The sequence below is a fragment of the Buteo buteo genome, chromosome 1 (genome assembly GCF_964188355.1).
Source record: "Buteo buteo chromosome 1, bButBut1.hap1.1, whole genome shotgun sequence".
In the NCBI taxonomy this organism is placed as follows: domain Eukaryota; kingdom Metazoa; phylum Chordata; class Aves; order Accipitriformes; family Accipitridae; genus Buteo; species Buteo buteo.
In genome coordinates, this window is record NC_134171.1 from 6,891,416 (window position 1) to 6,918,864 (window position 27,449).

At 48.4% G+C, this 27,449-nt stretch overlaps 2 long non-coding RNA genes across 3 annotated transcripts in view; both read left to right on the forward strand.

Annotated features, from left to right (window-relative positions):
- Positions 1 to 6,233: 6,233 nt before the first annotated feature.
- Positions 6,234 to 27,449, forward strand: part of LOC142043041 (uncharacterized) — a 37,686-nt gene continuing 16,470 nt past the window's right edge. Inside the window, exons 1-5 of one of the 2 annotated variants that reach the window (XR_012653930.1) lie at positions 6,234 to 6,380; positions 7,811 to 8,133; positions 11,954 to 12,787; positions 12,945 to 13,053; positions 13,627 to 13,901. This is a non-coding gene — a long non-coding RNA (uncharacterized LOC142043041). Of the gene's footprint in view, positions 6,381 to 7,810; positions 12,788 to 12,944; positions 13,054 to 13,626; positions 13,902 to 27,449 lie in introns of both variants that reach the window. The other variant, XR_012653934.1, reaches the window with a different exon arrangement.
- LOC142043102 (uncharacterized) lies at positions 22,364 to 26,509 on the forward strand. The gene is made up of 4 exons (XR_012653947.1): positions 22,364 to 22,447; positions 24,110 to 24,267; positions 24,995 to 25,168; positions 25,452 to 26,509. It is a non-coding gene; the product is annotated as an uncharacterized LOC142043102 (long non-coding RNA).

Genomic DNA, 27,449 nt, shown 5'->3' on the forward strand with positions numbered 1-27,449 from the left:
CTTTTATTAAGGATTTTACATGTCTTACTGGTCCAATAGAAAGTCTTCATACAATCCCAGGCCCTCAAGAAGAGAGGAGTTGGTGGCTGATGATAGCTTTCTCCTTTCATTTATGCCTTTTTAATACTTGTCAGTGGAGTTATATCTCTTTGGTGCCTGGAAGAGAGAATCCTTCTCAACACTGACCATATTGTAGGCTTCCAGGATTTTAAAGATCATGTGGATGAGAATATTTCAGACTGGGTTATAGCACTGGCCTTAAATTCAAGGGCGTGTGTCCTTCAGTGGTGGAGACAAACTGCAGCTTCTGGTGTGTGCTTCAGCCTTGCTGCAGGTGAGATAAAAACAAAAAGCTGTGAGTGTGTCTGTTATGTCCCAGATCTTATGCTTTGTAAAGAATCTGCATCATCCCTTGTAGATATTCCTTAATGGTGTTTGTTTAAAAAGTCAACAAAGAATTTGGGAGCTGTGATAAAGCTGTTGTGTTCCGCATTAGAATTTCACTTTGTAACTCTCCTCTCTGCGTAGGAGCTATCAGTTATGTATGTGTCTGACGTGTTCTGATGCTGGATTGTTTTTTCCGTGGCTCCTGTGCAGGGAACATAGGTTCAACGTTGTCCTCCCTTGTATTTAAGGGTGGTTGTTAAGTAATTGCATTATCTGTTATGCTTTAGTCTTTCAGGTGAGATAAGTAAAAATTCTGTTAGGACTAAACAATTCTGAAACTGGTTTGAAGATGTAGATAATTTGTGAAGTTGTTTGTTTTTTCTTTGAATATGTTCAGATTTGTCTGGCTGCTTAGGGAGTAGCAAAAGATGAACAGCATACTTATTTTGGCTAGATCCGATTTGTTAAAACAAACGGAGACTTTGAACTGTCAAGTGGGAATTTATGGTGCCATTTTTCAAGTGTTTATAGGAGTCCTGCACCCAGCTGGTTTATCTTCAGCTGGAGACAAACTGATGGCGCCTTGGAGAAGTACCACGGGTAAGGTTACGATTTGTTTGTTATACTACCACAAACACGTGCCAGAGTTGCACAAGGAGACATGTAGACCCACTTGGGTGCAGAGTGGGAAAGTGCTGAAATGGTGGTTGCGGTCTGTGACCAGTTGACATCGGAAATGGATGTTGAGCTCCTAGGGTCAGCTGTTGAGATGGTGTCATGGTTTAACCCCAGCCAGCAGCTAAATACCTCGCAGCCACTTGCTCGCTTCCCTGCCCCGGCCCTGTGGGATAGGGGAGAGAATCAGAAGGGTAAAAGGGAGAAAACTGGTGGGTTGAGATAAAGACAGTTTAATAAGTAAAGCAAAAGCTGTGCACGCAAGCAAAGCAACGACAAGGAGTTCATTCCCCACTTCTGTGGCAGGCAGGTGTTGAGCCATTGCCAGGAAAGCAGGGCTCCATCACGCTAAGTAATGGTGACTTGGGAAGACAAACGCCATCACTCTGAATGTCCCCCCTTCCTCCTTCTTCCCCCAGCTTTTTTTGCTGAGTGTGATGCCAAATGGTGTGGAATATCCCTTTGGTCAGTTGGGGTCAACTGTCCTGGCTGTGTCCCCTCCCAACCTCTTGTGCACCTGCGTGCTGGCAGAGCATGGGAAACTGAAAAATCCTTAACTTAAGATAAGCACTGCTTGACAACACACTGCTGTTTTTAGTTGTTGCTAACATTGTTCTCATCCTAAATCCAAAACCTAACACTACTAGGAGGCTACTAGGAGGACAATGGACTCTATCCTGGCCAAACCCAGCACAGATGCTGATAAGAAACTGAACAGCCTCTTCAGTGGATGGATGTGTGCTGATAGCTTTGGCTCTCATGCTGCAGTTGGAACTCCAGCAGGAGATGGGAGGGGATCAGAGGAAGCAGCTGCGTAGCGTGAGTGTGATCTCTTTGCCTGTTGCCAAAGGCAGATGAAGGAAGAGCTCATACACCTCTTAAGACTCGCACAGATGGGATGCTGTGACTTCCTTCCTCCAGCCTGCCAGCAGCAAGGTTTTATACAAATACTTGATTTTGCCAGCACCTGGATCTTGCTCTCTGAAACTTCTGTTGTCTGGAAAAGCTCCTGCCTTTCCTAATTTCAAACGTACCTAAGGTGATGGTATTCCACTTAGCTCTTTTACTATTAAATAAATCCAAGATGTACATGCTGACAAACTAATCTTTGTTGCCGTCATCTAAAATGAAGGCTCTTTGTTTCCCAGGAAAGAACAACATTGCCTGTATTTTAAAAACAAAAAGCCCAGCAAAATCCTGCCTGTTGGGGTTGAGATACTTGCCAACTCCAGCAATACTGGAGAATATGAGATTTAGAAATGCTGCTGATGAAAAGCTAGGCACTGTTGAAGAAACCACTGCCTGAAGTGACATATGACCAGATCCAAATATGAATTGAAGGGGGGGGGGGGGTTGGTGAAGAGGGGCAGCTGAGCCCTGTTGTGAAATGCAACCCCTTTGTCCTGCAGCCACCTAACTCTGGAAACATTTACCTTCTTGCAGTCTTGACCTTAAAGTTCCTGAAGCTCTAGGAGTTATGTCTGTAGACAAATATGGGTCATTGCAAGACGTTTGAGCAGTTCGGCATCAGCCTTACCCCATGTCTTATGAGGTGTTGGAAGGTAGGTGACCCACTCATGGAGTTCCCGAGGGGCTTGGTCACACCATACCTAAAACTTCCTGTATGTCTGATCACCTTTCAGAGGCACTTTCTGCTACAAGCAGAGTCTGCTGCATTCTTTGCCTCTGTGGCTATTTTCTTTATTTTCCCTAAAACAGCCCTGTGAGCAGGGACTGAAGCACCCACCCACGTGCCCATCGGTGGTGTGGATCAGACTTACATATTGAATGTCTGTGTTTCACCATGTCCCCAGCTGAAGAAGCAGTGTGGTGTGTTGCAAGGTGAGCGCTCGTACTGTTTGACCAAAACTTCCCTCATTTTATACATATGTAATCCTCCCCACCATTCCTGGGAAGGAGCCGCAGTGGCTCATAGGGCTGTCTTTTGCTGGTGATGGACCTGCACACTGCTGTGAGGGAATCCCCCTACTCAAACTCTACCTTTATTCCTTGCTCCTCTCTACAAAGTTTCATGCACCTGTGTGCTAAAAGCAACAAGATTCTTTTAATTAAAAAGAATATAATAAGATGCTTTCCTTGAAGCATAGCAAGGGATCTTTGGGGGACACACCTGGTATGTGTTCCTCACAAGCTGGTGTTCAGACTTTATCACCTGTGACTGATTCTCACAAGGTCATGACACTGTCAGTGGCAGCTCTGATGGTCAAGGCAGGAGGCAGGTGCTAAATCAACTGTGCTGTGATGACTTATGTGGTTTATATTGATATGTGAGGCCAGGAATTACCAGATTTTCAGGCAGGGGAAGGGAGAGGCAGGGCCCACAGATTTTGTTAATCTCTTCAGCTACCTGCCTGTTCCAGCTGATTTACCCTTTTCTTCTTGCTCAAGCACTTGTCCATCACCTCTTCATGGTTTAAAAAAAAAAAAAAGCTGTAATTGAATCTTGATTGAAATTATCATACCTGTTAACACTTGCATTTTCCAGCCTGTGAACTGGAATTAGGGCTGCTCACGCTTGGAGGGTTGAGCAGAGCCGAACGTAGGTGGTTTACCTCCCTTTGGGGTCATCTGCCTGGTCATTCGTTTTCACAGCCTGCCTCTCTTGTGCTTGGGCCAAAACCAACTTGTTTCCAAGCTCCTACATAGGCCTTTGAGGAGAACAAAGCCTTCTTGTTCAGTGCAGCCACTCCTGCTCCCTCCTCGTGGGCAGCGAGAAGCCCTGGCCTTTGCAAGGAGGTGCTTCCAGTTGCACGGGACAGTGTCAGCAGCGTTCGGGTGCTGGAGCTGCTCACTGGAAGGGGCTACCAAGGATCAACAGGAACATGATGGGCAAGTCGCAGAAAAACAAACTTTGCCTCCCCCCCCTATCTTTCTGACAAAGGAAAACTAGAAATACAAGCAGATGCTGCAGTGCTAAGCATTGCAAGCTTCCTTCTCGGTGGTCTTTGCTTTCCTGCTGTAGCTAAAATAATTATTCTGTAGCTCAAGGAAAGCTTGAGCCCCAGGTTGGGTCTCTAGTATGTAAGCCAGTCCTGAGAGGGAAGCAGAAACAAGGTTCCTTGCAAGATCTCAGCTTAAAAGACATTTTACGCAAGCTGTAATTGTTTCCCCACCACCTCAGGCTGAGTTCAGGATGAGAGGATGTGAGGACATGGTGGAGCTAATAGAGAAGCTGCGAAGGAGTTTTTCCTCTGCAAGAGCTGGATTGTTGCTCCTCTCTTTTTCTCTTGCATCTCTTTTGGTTCTGCCTCCTTTATTTCGGGCAGTCAATATGTTTTGGGTTTTTTTAATGTTTTATGCCTTTCTCTGCCACCTTGCATACTCCTGTGCACCGCACTGGGCTGCAGTGTTTCTCTGGCCTCTTCTTGAGGCTGACCAGCTGGAGAAGTTCAGGTGGAAATGATTTGTGCCCAAGGGATGCAAAGGTATTTGCTGTGGGTTTAAGAGGCTGCAGCAGAGAAACCTGAGAAAAGGACTTGGGGAAACAAGGGATACGGTGGGGAGGAGGTTTGGGACAAGCAGGCCTGGAGGGGAATGAAACCAGGACCTTGGGCGGTGGTGGGCTGGAGAAGGCAGGAAAATACATGTGTCTCATTTGAACATCTGAATGCAGCCCTAGGAATGCCTCTGCAGCAGGACAGCAGCTGCCAGGATCAACCCTCTATAGCACCATGTGCCTGGGCCTTTCATGCTGCTGTAACATAAATATCCACAAAATATCTCAGTAAAAATTTTTGGCCAACTTCTTGTTTCTGCTGAGGAGAGCAGATGCTCATGAGAAGCAGCTGGTGTGATTTTTCAGGGTCTGGCATTGCTGTACCTGCAGGAAAAGATCAGGATCTGGGTCCAGGGCAGTTTTATGACCCCTCTGTGCTGCTCTGTTGGGGGAAAGAAGTTTGCAGGTTATTGTAGTTGGTCATATCATGCCTTTTTTTATGCAAAAAATCTTCAAAAAGAAAGATGGTTTGGTTTGTTCTAGCAGTCAAGTATTGAGATTACTGGACGCATTTTCAGTTTTGTGGCTGGGTGGAGAGGTTTAGAGTTATTCTTAAGCAAGTCCTTTCCCGTTCATAGAGGCACTTAATCGGGACAAATCATGGCTTAGCTCAAAACCCCAAGGGGTTTTCCTCTGCTTGGTCACGAGGGTCTGATGCCTGTCACAGCTTCTCTTGTCTGGTTTTGTTGGGCTTGATTCCTAAGCCTACTTTTCCCCCCACGTGGGCTGTTTCTCATGTCACCAGCCAGCAATTTGTGCTGAGTTGTGCCTGGGTCTGGCTGCTCAAAAGTGGATGGACGAATGTCAGTTTGTAACTCTGCAGCTTGGGGAGACGCTTTTGGGTGTCTTGGGCTGGAACCTCCTGATGCAAAGGGACAGTCCCAGCCATTGCTTATAACAGCTTACACTCAGGCTGTATTGGAAATTTCAATGATTTTAAGTACCCGGGTACCAAAAGAGATGTCCTCATGCCCGACAGCCAACCTGGAGGTTCATAGATAAGAGATGCTGAATTTTACGCCGTGATATAAAAGTAAATGTGGTGAAGTAGTCCATGAAATCAGTGCCAAGGAGGGCTCCCTGTGTCAGTAACTGCAGCCTGCGCTTTTCTTGCAAGCTGAGCCTCAGAGAAGCATTTAACATTTGCAGGAGGACTGGGGATGAGAAGCGGGTGCGTAGCCCCATCTAGTGCTTTGGCATGAATCGTGCTGCTTAGCTGGGATGTGCACAGGCTGTAGCCGAGGTTCTCCAGCTGCGATGCACCGTTTCGAAGGATCAAACCAAGAAAAATCCTTAACTGTTAATGCAACGCGTGTGGGCTGGGTGCTGGAAGGTAAGCCTGAAGTGAAGGCCATGGGAATGAGCTGTTTTTCTTGCTCGACACACAAGCGAAGCTCAAGAAAAGAGATTTTATCCCATGGCAGAGTATTACAGTCAGCTGTTGGCCCAACCACAGTGCAGCAAAGGATGCAACCCAAGGTGGCAAATACCAACCTACAACCAGGCCTGGCACTCTCCAAGAGGAGCCAAGTGGTTTTTTAATCAGATAATATTTTCTTGGATTGTAAATTCAGTTTCTTTCACCTGTGTAGGTGTGAATGTAGCAAAACCTGTATCTAATAATAATATTTCTAAATTCCCTTTCTTCAGAGTCTCCATCAATGGTCTGAGAGCTGGACCCCAGGGTGGGGGTGTCTGAGAGCTGCTAAAGGACCTGGGTGTCCAACTCTGCACCTGTGTGTCCCTCGCCTGGGACAAACCGGCCTAAATCGGGCATCCAAAGAAGAGCTGGGAGCACAGGGTAGGTGCAAGATGGGTCGTTGAGCTCTTAGATAGAAGGGATGTAAAGTGACAACCAAGGGATGGGATAACGGGGCTTTCTCCCTGTCTTGTAGCGTGTTTGTGTCACTCATCTGGTGGTGAGCCTGTTTCTCTACAGAAATGTTTCTGTGGGTGGTGGCTGTTGGTGTGGAGCATGTTCTCAGAACAAGCGAGGTGCGGACCCAGGGCACGGCTGTAGCAAAGCCGTCTGAAGAGGTGGGACATGCTACATGGGCTAGAGGGAGGAGAGCTGATGTCCCCATTCCTAGTCACTGTGTCCCCACTCTGTGCCCCCACAGACACAAGTGTGTGTCCTCTGAGCAGAGCATCACACTTGCCTTTAGTGCTGGTGGCACTCGGGTTGCCAGAATACAGCACCAGTCCTGGATCTACTGCCCGCACCTGGAGAAAAATAATTGTGAGTCTTCACGCTCTGCATAGAGGTATTTAGGTTTGTCTCTATTTATTTGTCTTCCTCTAGTGGTTGCATGGAAAATGGGTGGGAGAGACCACTTAGTGATTTAGGATGTTTGGATTTTTTATTCTCCCCACACACCCCCTGCTTTAGTGTTTTAGAGCATTTGTGCAAAGGGAGTTTCTCCTACTCCCTCAGCCCAGTCCAGGATCCTGGGGGCCAAAAGGGGCAGGTTGGGATGTGTTTGCAGGTTGCACGGACAGGGAAGGTTGTGACACTGCTGCTCCGTGCACCAGCAGTGCAGAAGGAAAAACTTGCTTTGTGTTTGAGGTTGGTGAAGACAGAAGCACGGAACTTGTCTGCCAAGGCAGGAGCTCATCAGACCTCTTCAGACCAGTCCAAAAAATACCAACGCCTTTACCAGAAACCCTGAATCTCTGAGCATCCGACATAGTATTTTGGAGACAACAGTCAAGGTCTCTGCCACCTCCTGCCCTGAGCCTGCTTTGTGCAGCTTCTGAAGAACCACCTCGTGGTCTTGATCGGCCAGATCTGGTGGTCCTTCCCCACACATGGAGGAGTCTGCTTGCTTCCTTCTGTAAGCACATGCCTCTCCCCTGCTCTGGGACCTGTGGCATGAGGCACTGAGTCACGGAACAGCAGAGATGCTGCGGTGCTGAGCTGCCTCCATACCACCTTGCAGGGGCTTTCTGTGAGGCAGATGCCCCAGGTGCAGCCCAGAATGGGGCCCTTCCCCTTCTGTGGGCTCAGGAATGAGCTCGTCTTTGTACGCAGTGTACTTGGCCCTTGGCTCAGTGGTTGCACCCACGAGCCCTGCAGAAATGACCTCAAAAGGGATCTCAGCCCTTTGGCTGCCAACCTGAAGCCCTGCTACAGCTGTATGCTGCTCGGAAGATCTGTCCTCCTAGAATTCATAGAGCACTGGGGTTTGGTGTCATTTGAAGGAATTTCTCTTGTATTTTATTCCCTTCCAGCATGAAAAAGTGGAAGAAGGCACTTGAGACAGAGGTTTTACGATGCATCTTCACGTCTCTGGATATGGGAGCGCATGTGCAGGATTAGTGATGCCTCCTGCTCCAGCCTTCATGAGCATACAGGCCGTTGCTCATGATTCCCAGAGGTTTGGAGGCAGCAGGAATCTTCTGGATCTGAGAAAAGCTGAGATTTATCTGCATGGGAAAGTCTGGGGAGCCATAACGGACAGGACAACAGTGATGCTTGTAAAATCCTCGGCAGCCCTGGCTTTAACCCAAGACACCAGGAATCGTGCTCAAGTTTGTTCCTCACTTTGGAGCAGGTAATTGATGAGCTAGAGCTCATTTGACGTGGTAATGTTGCAGCTCATCTTGCTGCTGATGCATCTGTGTGTGAGACGGTTTCAGCAGGTTGCTGATGCTACAGGCAAATGAGGAGGAGATCAGGAATAAGCCCTGGGAACAGTCTGAGCCTGTGAGTTTGTTGCGATGAGTCAGTCTTGATCTGTTACAGATGCGTCTCCTGCGTTGGGTACTCACAGTGGGTGCCGTTCAAGAGAAGACTTGAAATCAATAGTGCTTCCTAGTTCGCTGCTGTGAAGCTGCCACAGAGGTCACTTAGGACCTCATCCGAAGCAGAGGCTCATTGACTTCAGCAGGCTTTGGATCAAGTCTGTAAGGAGCTGACTTTACAGAGCAGTAAAATACTCCAACACATGGTAGCTCCATGCAGGTGTAGTGCTGTAGGAGGGAAAGTGCCATGGAGAAACCACGGGGTTACGTGACTTTTTGGGGGGTACCTTCTTGCTTGTTAGGGATTCATTAGCACCAAGGTGAAGGTACTGGGTGTTTGCCTGCTGAATTCACCCAAACCTTTCTGTATTTGGTAGCACAGGGAGACTCCAAGATGGTCTTTTCAGGCATGTGAAGGTACAGACAGGAGCTGCCTGTGCTCTGGGTGAGAAAACATTCCTATTATTTTCAGTCCTAGCTCTTTGCTTTCAGAAATGTGGAGCACAAATTTAAGGAAAACGGTGTGTTGGAGGAAAAGCAGGACTTGTTCCAGCCTGAACAACATGTGCATATACTCTAGAATGTTGTATAGTTTTGTGGAAAGGAACAACCTCCAGCTCTAGAGGGAGCATTGCTACATACATTGTGGATTGCTGCATTTCCCAGGGAGTTGGATTGATCCATGGGGGGTCTGTCCAGCCTGGCTCAGTCCTCTACGCCACCAGAGAGACTTGGAGGGCAACAAAAATCCCAAGAACTCTGAAAACATGGCTGGCCAGGATACATGAGCAAACAGACCAACTAGTCCAGAGAAGACAATGCAAAGGGTCAGTGACAGAGAGTGATTCCCTCTTCCCTCTGCGTCATCCCGGGGAAAGGACAAGATGTAACGGACACAAATAGCATCCTGGGAGGTTTAGGTTCAGCAAGAAGATTTTTCAAACATGAGATTAGAGAAGCATTGGCATGGATTGTGCCGGGAGGTCTTCCAGCACTGGAAAGTTTGAAGGCTGTGTTGGATGAGCTCCAGCCAGGACTGTTTCAGCTGCAGCTGATCCCACCGTGGGCAGGGGATGGATTTAGCTGCCCCAGAGGGAGGAAGGGAGTGTTCTTTCCAGCCTCTCTCTTTCTGCCCTTTCGGCTCAATGCATGATATTAGACACTGATGCTGGGGTTGCTGTTACTCGCCCTTCCTCTCGAAGCATTTTTAGCTCTCCTTATAGGACATGTGAAAAAGCAAAGCCCAGCCGTAAAACTGGGGACAGACTCTCCCCTGTAGCTAAAGTTGATGCTGGGGGCAGAGGGGAGGGAACTGCAAGTCCTTGATTCAGAAGGAGTTGCGTGTTGAACCCCACTATGACCAAAATTAGAGCATCTCTTGGAGTGATTTACAATTTACAATCCTGGGAAAAGCACCTTATCAGCTTGCAGAGGTTGTTGTTTAGTTGGAGGTGCATCTTCAGGTACGTTTGAGAGCCAGGGCTGAACTTGCCTCTCTTCTTGAGTGGTGATTGGGAGCGTCAGCTTAGGAGAGGAGATCTGGGGACAAAAGAAGTTCCACGCTGTGCAGAAATAAAGGGGAGGCTCAAAAACTGCAGGAATCCCGCTCTCTGCACTTCCCTTTAGTTTCCCTGTCCTCCTGTGAAAATAATGTGTGAAACCTGGAGAAGCCAGCTGGAGCTGAGGGATGCAATGGACCCTGACACTGTAAAACACTTCCCTGCTAAATCCTGCCTGCAGCCTGTCCAGGGAGGATTTGCTCCATGGCTCATTGCACTCTCAGCTGGCATTTTGCTTCAGCTGCTCCTCGCACCTGCAGCCGTGGTGGCAACTGGAGGAGCTACTATGTGAAACCTGCAGCACAGATGAGGTGGGGTGACACGGGGGAGATGTGTTGTGGTCCGTCTACAACATATACATCATTGCACGTGAAGCCACCAAGGCGAGGTGAGGGGTGGGTTCTTTGCAGGCGCAAAGAACTTGCATAGCTGGGAGCTGTGTTGGTTGATCCCACAGCAGAGTGTGAGTTCATCCATCAATATCAACTGCAGCCCCTTCTGCCACGTCTGATGTCCCTAGAGGATCTCTTCCTTGTGTTTGAAGGACCTCTGCTTTTTCTTTGCTCTAAGTTTTCTAATCGCTGTGTCAGTGAAGAGAGAGAGAATAAAAACGTAAATGGTTAAACAACTGGCCTGAAAAACTCAAGCATTTTTCCCAAGTTCTGCTTATCTCTGACCCTCAGCACAGTCCTTGACCGTAAAGGGATTGTATGCATACCACCCCTGTTCTTGTTTTGGGACACACTTGCAAGCACGACCCCGTATTATTTGTTCTTGGCATAAACGCTTGCCCTTAGCTGATCTCATAAGCCTGTTGTGACTCTTATTAGGGAACGTAGCCTGTCCCTGATCTAGCACATGTGACGATTAAGTCTCCTCTCCCATTCTGCACTGGTTTGCTTGCTGCTGGTGATGGCTGTGGTGGGTTACGGCGATGCAATGACATCTTTTGGGGCCCTTGCTCCTGCTGACATTGCTTGGAGGTCTCCCCCTTTTTAACCCTAAGCTGATTCCTGAGCATATGTGGGCCAGGCAGGGAGAATCCCACCGCTCTCCTTCCAAACAGCTCTTCCCAGATCAGAGCTTTGCTATCATTTCTCTCTGCAGTCCACAAAAAACAGAGTTGCTGTAAAATGATCACACCTGGTAGTACAACAACTTCCTGATGTACCTGTGAAGAGATCCTGATGTTTGACCCAGCAGCTGGCAATCATCAACATGCAGAGCTCCAAATAAAATACATTCTTGTGCAGCTTTCGATCCTCTGACAGAGACGTTTCCCAGTGTAAAGCTGCCATGAAAAGTGTAAGCCAAAAACATATCATTTCTTAACCAGTGCTGCTAGGAACACTGCTGCAAAATGCAAGGAGTGAACGAATACACCTGGAGCGGTTTTATTCTGGCTCTGACTTTTCTTCCCATCTGCACTAGCTGTTAGGCAAGAACTAAACGATGCTTAATTCATCATCTCATCAAAGGGCTGCGTGAAAGAAAGGAATAGGAACATCACAGGAGGTGTAACGTGCTGCCCGTGGCACGTGGTTCTCCCTGCTAACAGCAGCTGAAACCCAAAGCCTGCGGTATCACCCAAAGCCCTGCAGTCATCCCTTGTGTTACCAGCTCCCCAGAAAGAGAGAGGACCTGCAGGTGTGTTCTCAGACAGAAACAAGGAGGCAACGGGGGGTTGAGGCCCCTCATCCAGCCTACGTGTACAGACGTCGCTCCAGGAAGATCTGCAGGTCCGGCAGTAGGTTCCCGTAGGAGAACCATGGAATACCTCCAACTGCCTTTGGAGAGCACTAGGGGAAGTTTTAGACTGATGGCTCTTTGAGCAGGTCAAATTTTGCCTTTGCGTGATCTCTGTGAGCCCTTTAGGTTGTGGCCCAATTTCAATAGGAGAGCAGTTTGGTTTTTACTGATGTGCCTGCAGCAAACAGGCAGGGCAGGTAAGAGGGGATGTGGCTGCCACTCAACGTGTTGCCTCTGCTGTAGCCTGTGTCTGGCTTTCATTTTGTTCTTGAAAAAGCTGTTGGTACATTGAATGACAAGTATTTTTTTTTTTTTTCTTTAGGTTTACTGAAGAAATAAAGATTACTCAGTGTGACCTCTGCCTGTTGGTCCCCCAAGTAGCTCATGGCTGATTTTAAATAAACTTTACATATGGGGAGAGTTGTTAAAGGTATTACAAGTCCATAAACAATGTAAAATTCTGTGCCTGAGTAGGGGAGGAAAAAGGTAGGTCACTTCCCATGCTGTTTCAGCCAGCCAGCTCTGGCTGCAATACTTGGTGGGAATCCAAGCTTGCTTAATCCTGCTGCTCACAGACCTTCTAACTTTGGCTTTTGCAGGTATGATTTTACAAGTGAGTTTAGGGATGCAGAAGCACGATCCCTGGCATTTTTCATTTTGCTTGAAAAGATGATGCTTGAAATTACAACAGGGAGTCTTTGCAGGCTGGAGTTTCATCCTCACCGGAGGGAACCAATGGATTTGATGGTTTCCTTGCTAGCAATGAGCAGGGAATTATATTAGGGTCAGGAAACACAACCCAGCCTTATCACTAGGTTGGGCTGGAAGGGAATGGAAGGACCATGCTCACCTGGTGTCTTGCATGTTGGGTTTGCTCCATGTAGCAGAAGTGATCAGATGCTCTCTCATGCTCTCACTGCTGTGATTATACAACTTGTGCTGCTGCTCCTCCGAAGCCCTTTCAGAAAGGCTGTCCTGCTGACAGTCGCACTCTCTTTGAAGTACCTGGCTTGCTGTTGGCTCTGTTTTTCTTCCAGCAGGCAAAACTTGAAGGATATAAATCAAAAGGGACAAGTGGAGCGTATGAAACAGGCTACTTCAGTGTGCGTATTGGGGGAATCTCATAAAGTCCTTCGCAGCAGCCAGGAGATTCCAGGTTTGGCTGCAAGACTGTGGCCCATAAAACTTGCTGGGATAGCTCTTGTGCTTTTCCCCCTGAGAGAGAGGAAACCTTTTTCTCTGTCTCATTTGCTGCTTCTACCGATGCCAGATTTCCCTGTGTTGAATGTGTTTCTTTTCCTTCACACCCTCAGATAGACTTTCCATTGATTGCTGCCCCAACTCTGTGGCCTTTAGGTCCTGGAGCTCAGCGCTGAAATAGCCTCCTTCCAGATGAAAGGCAGGGATGAAGAGCTAAAAGTGGTGGGTTTCACTTCTCTATCAATTACAGTGCTTCCTCGACTATGTGGTTAGAGAAGTGCAGAGCTCAGGAAAAATCCAGGCTGAGGACCTGGCCTCAGCATCAAGGGTTTCCTTTCCGAGATGAGCGAACTATTGCTGCACTCTCCAAAATAAGGATCTCCCACTGTTTTATGTGATTGTATTGTATTTTTTTTTATGTCACACACCTCATTCAAAGGGCATCTGAACACAGTTTTCTCATGGAAAGTGCAATCATTTTCTGGAACGTGTTGCTGCAGAGTATTGCTGAATCCAGGCACTTAGCAAAATTCAAAACGAGGCTGGATATTTGTATGGATCGCAACACTAGTCCAGGCCTGTAAGGGATTATGCTAACAAGTTTTGGGGCAGATCTGAATGGTGCTTTCAGGCCTTAGCTGTTCTTTAGCGCTTAGAGTTTAGGGGACACGCTCACGTTCGAGAGACTTCTAAATATCTGCCTCCTTGATGTCGTCTTGTACCTTCCCATCGCAGTGTCCTGCAGAAAGCATGGCTCTGATCTGTATTTCTTTTGCTGTGGCTATCCATTTGCAGTGTGTGTAGAATACCTGAAGGATTGTAAGGAAGGTGCTCCTGACAAATGTCGTGCTTGTCCCAACTCTGAGAGCAAAGGAGAAGCCAGCACAGGCTGGATGCTGGGATTACATGGGGTGTCTTCTCATGTAATTCGGGAGGCAGTTCTCGTTCTCTTCCCCCTAACCTGTATTACAGGACTAAGAAGAGGGTGTGTGAGGGTCCAAACCCCTCCTGAACAAGGAGCAGAATAAGGCACCTGTGCAGGGCTCGCGGTTCCCTGCCCCTCAAGGCAGGTAAGTGACAACTACCCCTGATGGCCACTGTCACTAGCTGTGCTCCTCACAGTCTCCGGTACAAATAAAGCCACGGAGGGGGACAGGAGGGGTCTGCAGACAACCCAGGCAGTGGAGGAGAGTACAGCTCCCAGCTGATGTCCTCTGCCTCGTTGCTTTGCCCTGGGGAGAGGGGAGGTGATGTTTGGTACCTAAACGAGCAGGCATGGAGTGAAACACTACTGAGCCTGTAGTCCTTCTTCAGCAGAGCCCTGTGTTCCATATGAATCTGTCCGTCCATCCATCCATCCGCACATCTATCCATCCGTGGCAGAATTAGAGATGGCTGCGATTGGAGTATTTAGAAGACTGGCACATCGGGCCAGTTTTGAACTGTGGAACTAAAGTTTGCTAAATTCACAACAGGCTTCTTGCTGACGGATAGTTCTTTCACGGTGTTAATCAGCGTCACTGTGTATGTAAGACTCAGTCTCCAGCACTCCTATATATATTAGCTGCAAAACCACACAACCGACGAATGCTGTGCAGTGAGCGCTGGTGGCTGTAGTCTCACTGGCTCCTGGTCACCCTGGTCAAGGTGACCAGGCTCGAGAGAGCAAGTCAGAACCAAACTGCTTGTTTTCTTTTTTCTCCATTTTCCCTCATTTATGCCTGATGTTCTATGCTACTACCCAGTCCCCAAAAGGGGGAGGGTGCTGGTGTGTTCTTCTGCTCCTGATACGGCTTACCTTGTTTTCTTTGTCTTGCCAGCCATCCTCCTTGTGTGCTGGGGGGATGCTCTGCCTTTTTGCAGTCCCTTGTGTTTATCTCAGCCTCCAAAGTGCACCTACACCATCTCTGTCTGCCTTTTTTGGTGATCACGGTGCTGACATACCCATGCAAAATTGTGTCTGGCTGTGCCATCAGTGTAAGAAAGCACTTGCATGCTCTTGCCTAGCTACGCTATTTTAGTAAGCTTATACAGTGGTTCAAGGCAAGTTAATATTCATTTTACACTGGTCGGTGTGTTTGTAATTTATGGATGTCATAGGTGCCTGTGTCAGCTAGGGGGGCTGTCGTGCGTGGGCGCATCAGTATTGCGGCATCGCTCACTGCTCCGGTTTGGGTTTCACCTTCTCGGCGTGCTGCGGGAGGGAGCTGAAGTTTCCCTGAAAGCAGGTGCAGGTTCGCATCCTTCCCCCTCCATCCTCAGCATCGCCGTCTGACGCTCACGCCACTCGTGTCCAGGGCCTGTGTGACCACGCCGGACACGCGGGGTCCCGGAGCCGGCGCGCTCCCCGGCAGAGGGCACTGACAGACAGACGGACGGACGGATGCAGAACGCACGCCAAGCCTTATTTTGCTCTTTTGCTCTTCTCCGAGGCCCTTTAGCCAGGGATCTCGAGCCAGTTAAGCTGTAGCATAAGCTGCATACTTAACTGCTTTGCTGGATGAGGCCAGGCTGCTCAGAAGCTGGCAGGATCAAGGCTCGGTCTCCTGTTTCCCCAGCTGATGATAGTGCCTGTGGCTCCAGCCCATAAAACCTGAGCTCCGTGTGGGTCTTTGGTAGGACGGGGGTGGGTGAAAGAGGTCCCCGCAGGATGCTAATTCTTGCAAAATGCTTAGGGGGGGATTTCTTTTTGGCATAATTTATTGTGAGTGAGTGTTTCAGCGTGGGGCGGGGGGGGAACACAGATGAAACCCCATATTCTGACCATGGATTTTTGCCTGAACAAGTACGCTGAGAGCAGATTGCAGATGGAGACCTTGGGAGGTGATGCCAGGAGAAAAATACCACCCTAAAATGTGCATAAAGGTAATAATATCTTTTTTCCACCTCCTCCTCTCTTTCTTTTCCCTGCTGGTCACAGACCCCCTGGCTCAGACACCAATGCACACAAACAAAACCTGCATGTTTTATGCACTGACCCACTGATCAGTGAAACTTGAAGCAGGAGAGCTCAAAGAAAACATTCAGTATTAGCCTATTAAAAATCCAGGAGGCTCTTTCTATAAATTGACTGTCTCCCCGTTTGCCCCGAATCGGGCAGCATCCTCCTTATACTGCGCCTGTTCTTGTGAGGTCTCAAAAGCCACGCAGCAACAGGCCTGGTTAGCATTTAGATGGGAGACCTCCAAGAGCTTTGGGTTGTTGAGAAACAAGTATTGGAGGCTCAGTAAGTGGCATTTTCCTCTCCCGAGCCAGTGTTAAACAAGCATCCGTTCCAGCAGCAGCGGATCTCATTCTTCAGCGCTGTCATTCTGGCACCCAAGAGCTCTCCAAAGTTAAAGCCCATCTTGTCAACATCAGATGCACTGAGATACTCCGGGTGCTCGTTAAAAAGGAGAGACACATGCACAGGACATGGTTCTGGCACCCATCACAGTGTCCAGAGATGGATGGAACCTTAGTATTCAAGTATTGAGCAAAAATGTTTATATTTTTAATACAGCAAGGGTCAGGTTAGGTGATGCTAGAGGAAGGAGGTTTTGAAGGAGGGATTCAGATCTCCCTGTGCTTCTCTCTTTTGCTTGATAGCATCAAGCTGACAGTAAACTGGTCCTGACCCTTTCCTCCAAGGGTTACTAGATAGCGGTCTCACTCCTCTCACACCACCCGTTGCTCTTGCACTTGCTGTCTTCTGGAAGCAGAGCATCTCTCCAGTCTGTTTCCTCCAGACTCTTCGTTGTGGGTAACATTACTGCTCATTTACACCTGATGATTCAGAGCAGCGGATGGAGAAGATGAAGATGTTCTTCTCAATCAGGAGCAGGAGAAACTATACCTGGAGAGTTTCTTTGCTTGAGTAAGCTGGATGTCTGGATGGGGACAAGCTCCATAAGCAAAAGGATTCATCTTGGTGAGGCAAAAGAGTTTTATGTGCCAGAAGCTTACTCTCCTGAATGTTTCCAATGTCATCCTGAAAGCCACCAGAAGCTGCAGACAAATTCAAAACTGATTGCGCAGTAGAATATGGAGCAGGGGAAAGTTTTTATGTTAGAACAAAGCGGCTATATAATGTGGATCTTTTTTTTTTCTTCTTCCTGTGGTCCTCTGCCATCATAAGGGTCTACAGCTGCAAGAGGCCTAGGTGGTGGCTCTGGGCAGGGTGACACACAGGCAGAAGACACCCTGCACGAGGCAGGCATGGAGCTGGGTGACTTTCTCAGGAAGAAATAAAGCAGAGGAGAGGGTGGTTCTTGTACTAGTTCCTACAGGGCTGGGGACAGCCTGGTCTCCGTGGCCTGATGCTAACCACTCTGTGACTCCAAATGGTGCGTGGGCTTACGTGGTGGGGAACAGAAATTACGCCCACCAGCGTGTTCGCCTGTGGAGGATTCCCACCGGTGGGGACTTAACCAGTGACCGCCGATGCTTCTGCGGGGATACAATTGCAGTCCATTTCTACAGGCTATTTGGGATTTTTTCTACCTTGGGGAGAAATAAGAAGCCCAATAATAGATTTTTCCCTGATTTCATCCTCAGACCGATGTGGGTGGAGAGGCCGCAGTGATTACTAAGGACACAGTGGAGGTTTTTTGGGGTTCCTAGAAATTCGGTGTGGGCGCCTTGAGCTGGGGCTGTTTTGTTTTAAAGGCGAACGTGAGCTGTTGGACCTGGCGCTGTGGGATGCTGACACCACCTGGCAGAAGGGTTGCACTCAGATCAGGATGACTGTATGTGTTTAATTTTGAGCTGGAGGAGGAGAACTATGGTGAGTCCTGGGTCAGTGACAATGAAGTCTGGACTCCAGATGTGCAAAGCCTGGCAGCACGAGACGGGAAGGCTGTTTAGAGAAGAACATTTTGGAAGTCTGGGGGAGTGCACAGTGGGATACTAGATCTCAAATTAAATCTTCAGCCAAAAAGGGAGGAATCTAGCAGCAGTTTTATCAGGCTGGGCTACTGCAGGAATGGCTTCAGCTCCAGGCCAGGAGTGTTGCTGAGAAATTGGCTCCTGTGGCAGCCTTGTCTGATGGGTCAAAGGAACGGCTTCCAGATATTGCAAAGTGGTTCACCTAAACGCGAGGCAATGGGGCAGTGAGCTGGCTGGGGGTTGGTGGGTGAACTTTTGAAGGTGCCCAGTGTCGAGCGGTGCTTTCGCCTGAAGACTGTGCATGTCTGGAAGCAGTATTGCAGAGACAGCAGGGACGCGTCGCTGCCAAAAAGCCACAGAGCTTCTGTTGGTTTTGAAAGCTTAACTATCCTGGTTGACTTACCCCCACGGATGGCAAATGGGAAGGAGGTTCTGCAGCAAATGGTGCTCCTTAAATGCAATATCTCATGCTTAAGTGTCAGTCACATTGTCAGCCTCCGTGCGTGGTCCCGTCTGCTCCTGTTGCTCTTGGCAGGTGTTCAGTGCCTCCTGCGACACGAGTTGTCACAGCCGCTGTGCTTCACACTGATGAGGGATCCATTTCCAGAGCAAAACCCAAGGATTTGACAGCACCGTGACTGTCTTTTGTTCATGGTGTGAGAAATGAGCAGTGCCAAAATGTGTCTTGAGTTTTTTGCAAGGACTGTGGCTGTGGGTAGGCAAACTAGACATTTCTAGTGTGCCTTTCTGCTCATGCTGCTCTTTAGCTTGATGCGCCTTGCATGGTAAGAATCATTCTCAATTTTTCAACTGGGTATTTAAACATTTTCTTGTAAGGAAAAGCCTTAAAGCAGGAATAAAAAAACATTGCTATAGAGAGAGGCAGTGCCCACTAACAGGCAAGTAGGTACCTTGCTAGTGGGAACCATGGTCCCTGCAAATGTCAGGTATTTCCAGGAGTAAGCAGCAGCTGTGTGAATCTTAGGGATGTGAATTTTGAATTAAGCACTCAAAGCTCCTGCTACATGTCTCTTAGGTGCCCAGCATCTTTGGTGGATGCAGACTGCTGGAGGAGATTTTCCCTTGAAAAGCTCAAGAGGCAGAGAGTAGCTTGTATTCAGGGCAGGTTTTGAAGGGAGCATGGTGAGGAAGAGGAGGACAGATGAAATAGTATTTGAGCACCATGTCTTCTATGTTTTCAGTGGGGCAAAAAGGTAGGTGAGAAAATAAAACCACATTTGTATTACTGAGGTTAACTGTGTGACTTCAGAGGGGGCTGCTCTATTCCCCAAAGGAAGTTCAGAGCCAACCTCTTGGCTTGCAAGCTGACCTCCATCAGGGACTCGCTCACCTCTGGATGTTTTCAATCAAGCTGCTGGTGGAGAGCTCTCAAAATCAAGAAGTCACCCTCTCCATGGCAGTAATTTTGGATATGACCACCTATTTCAGCAAAGAAGGCCCAGCAGCTGGTTGGCAATGGAGGCCACGTGCTCCTCCCTGCCCTCGAGGGGTTTCCCACAGGCCAGCGCTGGCAGATACCAGGTTCGATGTGTTACAGGGATGTTTGTGTAGGAGCTCTATCCGCTTTGGTGGTAAACTGAAGGTTTCAGCTTAGGTTCACCCACTAACTCAGATCCTTAACTTTCAAGTGGCATCTGGTCTAAGTTCCCTCTGAAGTCGATAGAGAGAGATGAATTGTCCTAGACCTAGAGTTTAAATTGTCTTCATAGGCTGTAAAGAAAACAGAGAGCAGTGAGACATCTTATTAAAACAAATACAGCTAGATAGGATGAATCCAGGCCCCAGTCCTTAGCACTCTGGGTTGAGATCTGAAATGTTTTGACTCTCAGAAAGCCCCATATCAACCGGCTTTTACCTATTTCTCTTCTACGATTGCCTCATTAATATTACTCATCCCTGCAGACCTTGGTGTGGCCCAGAATCCCATTTCACAACGTGTTACACCGACACAGCCTGCTGCCATCCTGCTCCTGAGCGATGATTGAAGCACCCCTGTGAACCTTTTCAAAGTTTGGTTTTGCTGTTATAAATTGCTGACGTCAGCGATGATAAACCCTGAGTGAAGCTCCAACCCTAGGAGAGCCACGTTGGGGAGCCCGTGTTGGACCCAGATCTCACATCCCCCTCCCTCCTCCAAGCCCTCGTCCCAGGTCCCAGCTGACTATGTGGGATCTCGTAAACGGGATTGGTTTTTGAACCAGTTTCCTAACGAGAAGCATGTGTCTGCTGCCTGGGATGCTGCATCGTGGGATGCTGCGTGACCAGAGAACTGTGACCCTGCACCGCAGGACCACGATGCACCATCTCAGCTCTGCCCTGGGAGCACCTCCTTCCATTCGAAGCCATCGTAGCCTGCCAGGGAGCTCCCAGGACAGCCTCGGGGAGTGGGTTTTCGAGAGTGGGTGTTGTGGGGACGTTCCCGTCAGCAGGTGTGGGGCAAAGGGCCAGATGACAATTCTGAGCATAGCAGGGAACGGGGCAAGCCCTTACAAGGGAATGTACAGTATGCCGGGCACACGCAGGCAGCGTCCATCAGCAAGTACAGTAGCAGCCTGGAATAGTTTGGCCGGGTAGCCCTGCATGAGGGAACGGTCCTGAAATAGGTCGATAGTCTTGATGTTATTTTTGTTGCGCTGGAAACCGCAGCCCTGGCATCCTGCGTGGCTGCCAGGTCCCAGGTGGCTGCGCTGGGGCGGGTGCCCCTCTGCATCCCAACGTGGGAGGCGAGGAACCACCTTCCAGCAGGGAGAGGAGGGGATTTGAGAAGGGAAATGGTGAAAGGTTTGTGAAAATGAGCTTGCAGTGCTCTGGAATGGAGAAATACGAGCGTGGCACGGGAAGCCAGTAGCCTTATGATGCTGAGGACCAGAGGTTGAGGAGAGGGACCCATGGAGGGATCCCTCCTCCCTTCTCGCACTGCTTCATCGTGGGGATGGCAGGCAGAGCTCCGTGGCTGCAACCACCTTTGTCTCAACAGTCCGTGCAACACCATAGACGCTTCTGTCAGAGCCACCATCTTGAAATCAATCTCGAATTGTAAAATATCTCCCGAAGCGACGGTCTCCACTAGGAACTGCACAGTGGTCAACCAAATTCCTGGTTCAGTCAAAGGCTGGCCCAAAAGAAACCCTAGGGTTGTAGCCTTAAATTACTTGGGCCTATGGAGTTTATGAGGGCTGTAGAAACTTTCTGACCTCAGTGGTTCATTTTTTTAGCCAAAATCTGTGCTTTTCACATCTCGGCATGAGGCAAACTTTAGCAGGAAAAGAGTTGAATGCTCAAGAGCAAATTTTGCAGAAAAAAAGGTGTTAAGCCTAAAATTTCATATAGGAAAGTTGGGAGGAAAGCTGTGCCAAGCTTCAAGTATGAAGCAAACTCTGACTTACTGGGTCCTCAAAATAAGTGGCCACTTTTATAAGGTGACGATGATTTCCAGATTGCATGTTCCTGCCTGCTCTGAGTGGGGGTGAAACGGGCTAACTCGCTGTCACTGGGTTTCAAGGTGGATCCCTTTTTCTTACTGCATCTGAAAGATAAGCAAAGCAAGGAAATTGAGGTTGAAATTGAGGGACTTGTGAGTCTTCACATAGCTCCCAAGAATTATGCTTGATGACACAGCAGATATATCTACTGAGGTCTCTACACAGTGACAGCAAAGCGACGCATGATCATAAAGAGGAGAAATATCTCCAGAAATAGAAGCACATTTAGCTGCAGTGTGTGCCCCTCCTATGCTCTTTTACTTATGGGGTACAAAAAACAAGAAGAGATCACCTCCTTTCCTCCTTCTTGAGGCTGTTACTCAGGCAGAGCTGGGGCTCGTTACCCTCTGGGGGGGTTATGGAAGGCGGATTGTTCTTCAGGTACATAGGAGATGTTCCCATGCAAGAATATTTAAGCATCTCATGTTCTTTTGGCTCCCTGGTGAGTAAGGGCAGGCTGTTCCTGTGTTATAACAGGGAACTGAAAAATGAGTGTTTCAGATGAATACAGAGAGGAGGGTCCTGCAGGGAATTCATAGGTTTCATGAATTCCCATCTAGGAGTTCCCCATCTACTGCTTTCCAAGTGAAATGTCATGGCTCATTTATTCTTGTCACTATTGTGAGCTGCTGTGAACACTCTCAAATTAAGTTATACTTTGTTAAAACACCATCAATACAGGCACAAGAAGAAAAATTATTCATGGGTTTGTCCTGCTCCCCAAGGAGTTGAGTTCCTACCTTTGCAACCAGCATCCAGGTTTCTCTTGCAAATTCTCCTCCTCCTTAGGAAGGACAAAACCCCTCCCATGGCCCTTCCAGTGAACTTTCTGCCTGGAAACCCTGAAGCTGTGACTTCATTTAGAGCCTGAAGGGGCCAGCTCTGGATTGTGTCAGGCAGGATGTCCTGGGACTTGAGGTCTTGAGGAGAAGTCATGGATAGAAAAAAAAAAGAAAAAAGAAATAAAACGCCATTTTTGTTTCATTTCCCAAAGGTCTCCTTAACACCGTTTCATTTCGAAACAAAAATGTGCAAGAGCCGTGTGCTGGAATGGGAAGATGGTCTCAATTCACAAGTGTGGGGTTAGCTCCTGGGCTCGTGCTATGCTCCTTCAGGGCATGTGGTGAGGCGGGAGAATGTCTTCGGGCAATGCAGGACGGAGAGGACTTTCAAGCATCCCCTGCCTTCGTCTCCCTTGGGAAGAGTGGGAGCACGTTCCTGAAGTCTGCAAACCAAGTGCATCTAAGGTGAAAATGTTTTTGGAGTAAATATTAAGCTTGTAATACATGGGCTATTGCACAGTCGATTATTGCACAGCTGCAAGAGTGCGTTTCTTTCCATTGTTAAAGTGAATTAAATTCAGTTGTTTTCCTCTAGATGCACTTGTAGATGTGGTGGAGCCTTTTGTGGTTCTCTGGGCATCAGGAGAGTTACATGAAATGGCTCCTTTCCTGACAGTCCCCCGTCCAACATCTCTTAAACCTGACAAAATCGCTCACGTTTTCGGAGTCTCCGATGGTCAGAAGGAACCTAAAAATATTTGAGGACAGGGCCCAGAAGAAGGGCTTGTGGTGTTTTATGTAAGCTGATTCTGTGCCTGTGAGAACAGCCATTGATTTTTATTGGAAAAAAAATATGCAATGACCGCTATGCTCGGTAACCGCGTTCCCAGGATTAAACCTAAATGTAGAGAGGAATTGAGAGCTATGTATGAATTATAAGTTTAGTAATTAGGCCTTTCACCTACCCATCTGCCCTGAATTGGCTTTCTAGATGTATTTTTTTTTTTTAAACAATCAGGTTAAAACATCCCTAGTGGACTTTGTCTGTCGAATACGAAGTATATAGGGAACATATGATATGGGGTGTGGTAGGAAGGGTTTATTGGCTCTCATTTGGGATGACTGCAATAATATAGCCTGAGTAAAATAGATGTGAAAGATAATGTAGCCTATAAATGTTTACAGAATGAATCTGAGTTACATTACTTGACTTAAACTATACTCAGGTTACCTCAGGGATGTTAGAGAACGTGTCTGTCACATACATTTATGCATCATAGATATTTAAGCGCAAACCTACTTCTGCGATCTTTTCAAATGTGTGATCTTATGATGGAGGCTGGCTTTTGGCAAATCTTCAGCTGCTAAACCAGGGCTTTCTTCTGGCATGAGGAGGAGGAAAAATTATATAATGACTATGTTTTCTGGAGTACCTACCATTTCCCTCCAGTAGATGTTATTACTTAGTCTTATGTTGGTATTGAGGCTGGTGGGAAGTGTTCAGAGCTCCTCAGGAAAGCTGGGAGCTGCCATAAATCCCCAATTTATATGCATGAGCAAGGCAGTGAACTGCAGCTACCTCTGCCCACCTCCTCGCCCACCCTTGGCTTTGCAGCACGTGGTGCGAAAAGGGAGCCCTGCGGCAGGCACCGCGTCGAGGGAGATTCCACCTGTGCAGGCTGGACCTCGTAAACCTGTTTAAAGCCCTGAGGAGGCCAGTGTGCTTCTCCTTCCGAGGGGGAAAATCAGACCCCAGAGCGGGGCAATGATGTTTCAGGGGGTTGCATCCCTTTGGCTAGCACTGGGGGTGCGATGGGGCAGCAGCCTCCGAGGCTGCACGCGTTGCCAGCACCGTGGCCGTGCCCAGTTCTGCTTTGTGTCGGGGCTGCGCTGTGGCTTTCCTTCCTCTCTCGGAGGAAAGGGAAGGAGCTCTCTGTTCCATGTTCGGGCCTTGTTTCACTTCCACTTTTGACTGTGGTGGGCTGGGGGCATGATGTGGTGTTGGCAACCACTGATGGCAGGATGTGTCATCTTAGTGGCTCTTGACAGCCGGAAAAGTAAGTCTTACTGGTTTTCTCCATCTGGTCTTCTGGATGGATCAGGCCATTTTCTTACCTCTTTCCATAGGATGAGCTGTCTAATCCTACCCCTTCCTTGTCGAGGGGGTGGATTCCAATTTCACCTGCACTTTGGAGAAGACCTACACTAGCTCTGTGAAGCAGTTACCACAGTTCCTCATCAGCATGTTTTGCAGTAGAGTCTTGGTGGGCATCAGCACGAAACAGGTAATAAAAATGGCCAAACTAATGGAAAAAGTTACAGTGGGCTTTTTTTCTTAGCTACATTTCCAAACATGGGCACTTTGATGGGAGACTGGGGCAGCTTAGGTCAAATCTAGCATTTATAGCTATATCTCTGTATTTGCCTATGTTTCTAGCATAGTAGTACCTATAGGTTCCTAGGAGTGTGGGATGTGGGACTAGGAAGAATCACCTGGATGCACACTGTGACCCTTTGTGTTTTGGGCAGCCATGACATACAGCAACCCCATGTCCACCCCACATCTTCATTAATTTAGTCAGTCATATGACAGAAAAGTGCTTTGTGTCTTGTAGTCCTTATTGGAAGGCTGTTCCAGGCGAGAGCTTCTCAGAGGGTTGTCTTCTCTCTCTAATTTCTCGCCTAATTTATTCCTGGCCTCTTCATGTCCGTTTGTTCCGGTGCCAACATTGTCTTTTAGCTTCAATAGCTCAACTGCCTCCCTGGTGCTTGCCACTGATGTATTTATAGACAGCAACCATGTCTCCTCTCAGCTTTCATTCTGTGGCTTACATGAGCTTTTTCAGGAGATGACTACCTAGGGAGCGGAGATGTGTAGACACATCTCGGCTGGTCTGACAGTGGCTGGCACCCATGGCAGCCCCAGGGTGTCAGGGCAGGGTGGGCTGTGCGGTCCCAACCAAGAGCCGCAGGGCAACCTGGGCAGTCAGGATCCCTGCCGGCACGTCCTAGTTGGCAGCACATGAGCTTGATGGTGCCTGAGATGATGCCTGAGAGATGGAGTCCGCGTGATGTTTCGTGATGCGGTCATGCTGACTTTGTGCTACATCCAGAAGAATGCTGAGAAATTGCTAACGACTGAGGAAGGAGCTGTGCCGATGCTTCAGGACCACGCACAACCCATTGGTGAGAGACCCCAAAGTCAATCGTTTTACTTTTTCCTTAAGAAGTAGTGCAAGCATGAGACCAAACGGTGACGTTTCCATTCAGAGGTGCCTCTTCCTACCATAAGTCACTCAGCTGGAGAGGTGGTACACTCTCTACCTCTGGATGGCTTTTAAAAAAACATACCAAAGACTGTCCCACTCTCTCCAGCCATCATGGAGCATGTGGATGGAAAAAAGAGGCACAAACTGTGGCAGCGAGAGATCGCTGCCCATCTTTGACTTATTCTGGTGTCTACACACAGGTCTCCAGACAGGGTGTGAAGGGATGGAGAGCACGGCTTTGCCACCGATGTGTTAGGTGACCCCGTGGCAGCTATTCCACATCTCTCTGCGTTCTCATCACCTCTTTGGCCTGTAACCCCCCCTGGGGACCACACGACCTCGGCACACAACCCACAGCATCTCAGGGGACCCCGCTCTTGGGATTTCCAGGAGCTTCTCTAGCAATGCTGGCAATCACTTCCTACGTTGCTTATTGTTCTCCTCCGCCTCTGGCCCAGCTGCTCACGTTGCAGCATTTACAAGGGTTGACGCTATTCACAGGAAGGAAATATAGCTGCATTTTAGCTCGTATTTATGTGGTTCTCCTACTCCACCTATGCTTCGGCCTTCTGCGACATCTGTCATCACTCAGCAGAAAGGAAGGAAACAATGAGTCCTTGCCTGAAAGCAATTTTTCTTTTACAGAAATTTTTGGTGAAAACAAAAGTCTTTTCGGGTCTGTCAAAACGGAACTGAGAATGTTGCAGCTGAAAGTGGCAGCGGTACTTTGCTTTTCCTGACCCGGTTTGCTTCTGCCGCTTGGTTGCCCATCCTGATGTCTCCTTTTTGGTTGCAAGCTGTTCTCGTGGTGCAGTCTGGCTGTGCCTCCTGACCCTGCAGAAAGTGGAAACCCCAGGAGAAAACTGCAGCTCCCATAAAGCACTGCGATGTGCATTTTAGGTCTGATGGTTTTCATGTGGTCAAAAGATTTCCATGATAAAAATGACGTTTTCTGGGGGAAGGTTAAAACAGTATCGATGGACATGTGGCCATATGTGGACAAGATAATCCACCCTAGTTATGTGCACCCAGCGCTTGCTGTCATATTGTAAGAATATTGGGTGCAACCACTTTGCATGTGCTGTGCTGCTTTGAGCCTCGTCTGTACCCAAACACAAAGGCACTAATTGTACGCGCTTTATTTCAGGAGATATTGGAGAGTTAAGGCGAGGTGCTCACACACTAAGAAATATCACAGTGAGGACCAGCTTTAGAAAGAACTTGCATCCAGTGGAGGGTTTTTACTAAGTAAAAGTACTTGGAGAAGATGATTTCCCTTTTTTTATCTGTCTCTGTTGTTTCTTCCTTTGATAGCCAGTCCTGATATCACAACTTGATTCTCAACCAAATGAGAAGTCTTCAGTTCTGCCTTTCATGCCCTGACCAGGTTAGCAAACTTCTTCCCCGCTCACAAATTCCGCAAGATTCCCATTTTCCTCCCCTTTGGCAGCAGGACAAACTCCAGAAACATTTTAACACGTGGAGGGAGGGCAGGGATCGATGGAGACCAGTGCAGCAGAGCCAAAGCCCAGGGGCATGGTCACCTGTGTGGGGAAGGAGAGATTATCTCTCCTTCTCCAGCACGGTGGCATCAACGTGGGGACAAGCTGCAGCACTTTAATCCGTTAGCACCAGCGGGATCCAGCCAAAGGACCCAGACCAAAATAAAACTATCCCGTTTTCTAGATGGGGCTCAGCAGGGTCAGATGTTTATCACAGGGGTGAGGGATGAGATGATTTGTCCCCTGAGGGTCTGGGGCCACGCATCGGTGTGCACGACCCTGTGGATGTGAGCTGCAACCGGCCCCAGTGCCGGGGTCCGCTGTGCCCCCCGGGGTGGTGGGGTGTCTGGGGAAGGGCTGAGCGCTGCGTCCCGCTGCAGCCGTGCGAGGGGTTCCAGGCAGAAAGCAGTTTGTCAAATTGCTGTGCTTACTTTCTCCTGACCTGTGTGATCGAGAGCAAATCGCCCAGGCCAAAAAAATCCCCCAAAAGGAAGGGGGACTAAGGTTATAGCCTTCTTGCTTGCAAGAGGGGCTGTAAAACTGCATTTGAGGGAAGTGCTTGGTCCTTCCCGTCACGGGGCTGCCTATGCTCACTCAGATTTTCAGTGTCTGCAAGTATGTGCTGGAGGGAGTTGACCATCGCATTTTTGTCAGATCCCTCCTCAAAGGCAGAACTTGACGTCCTGCTTCTCTTTT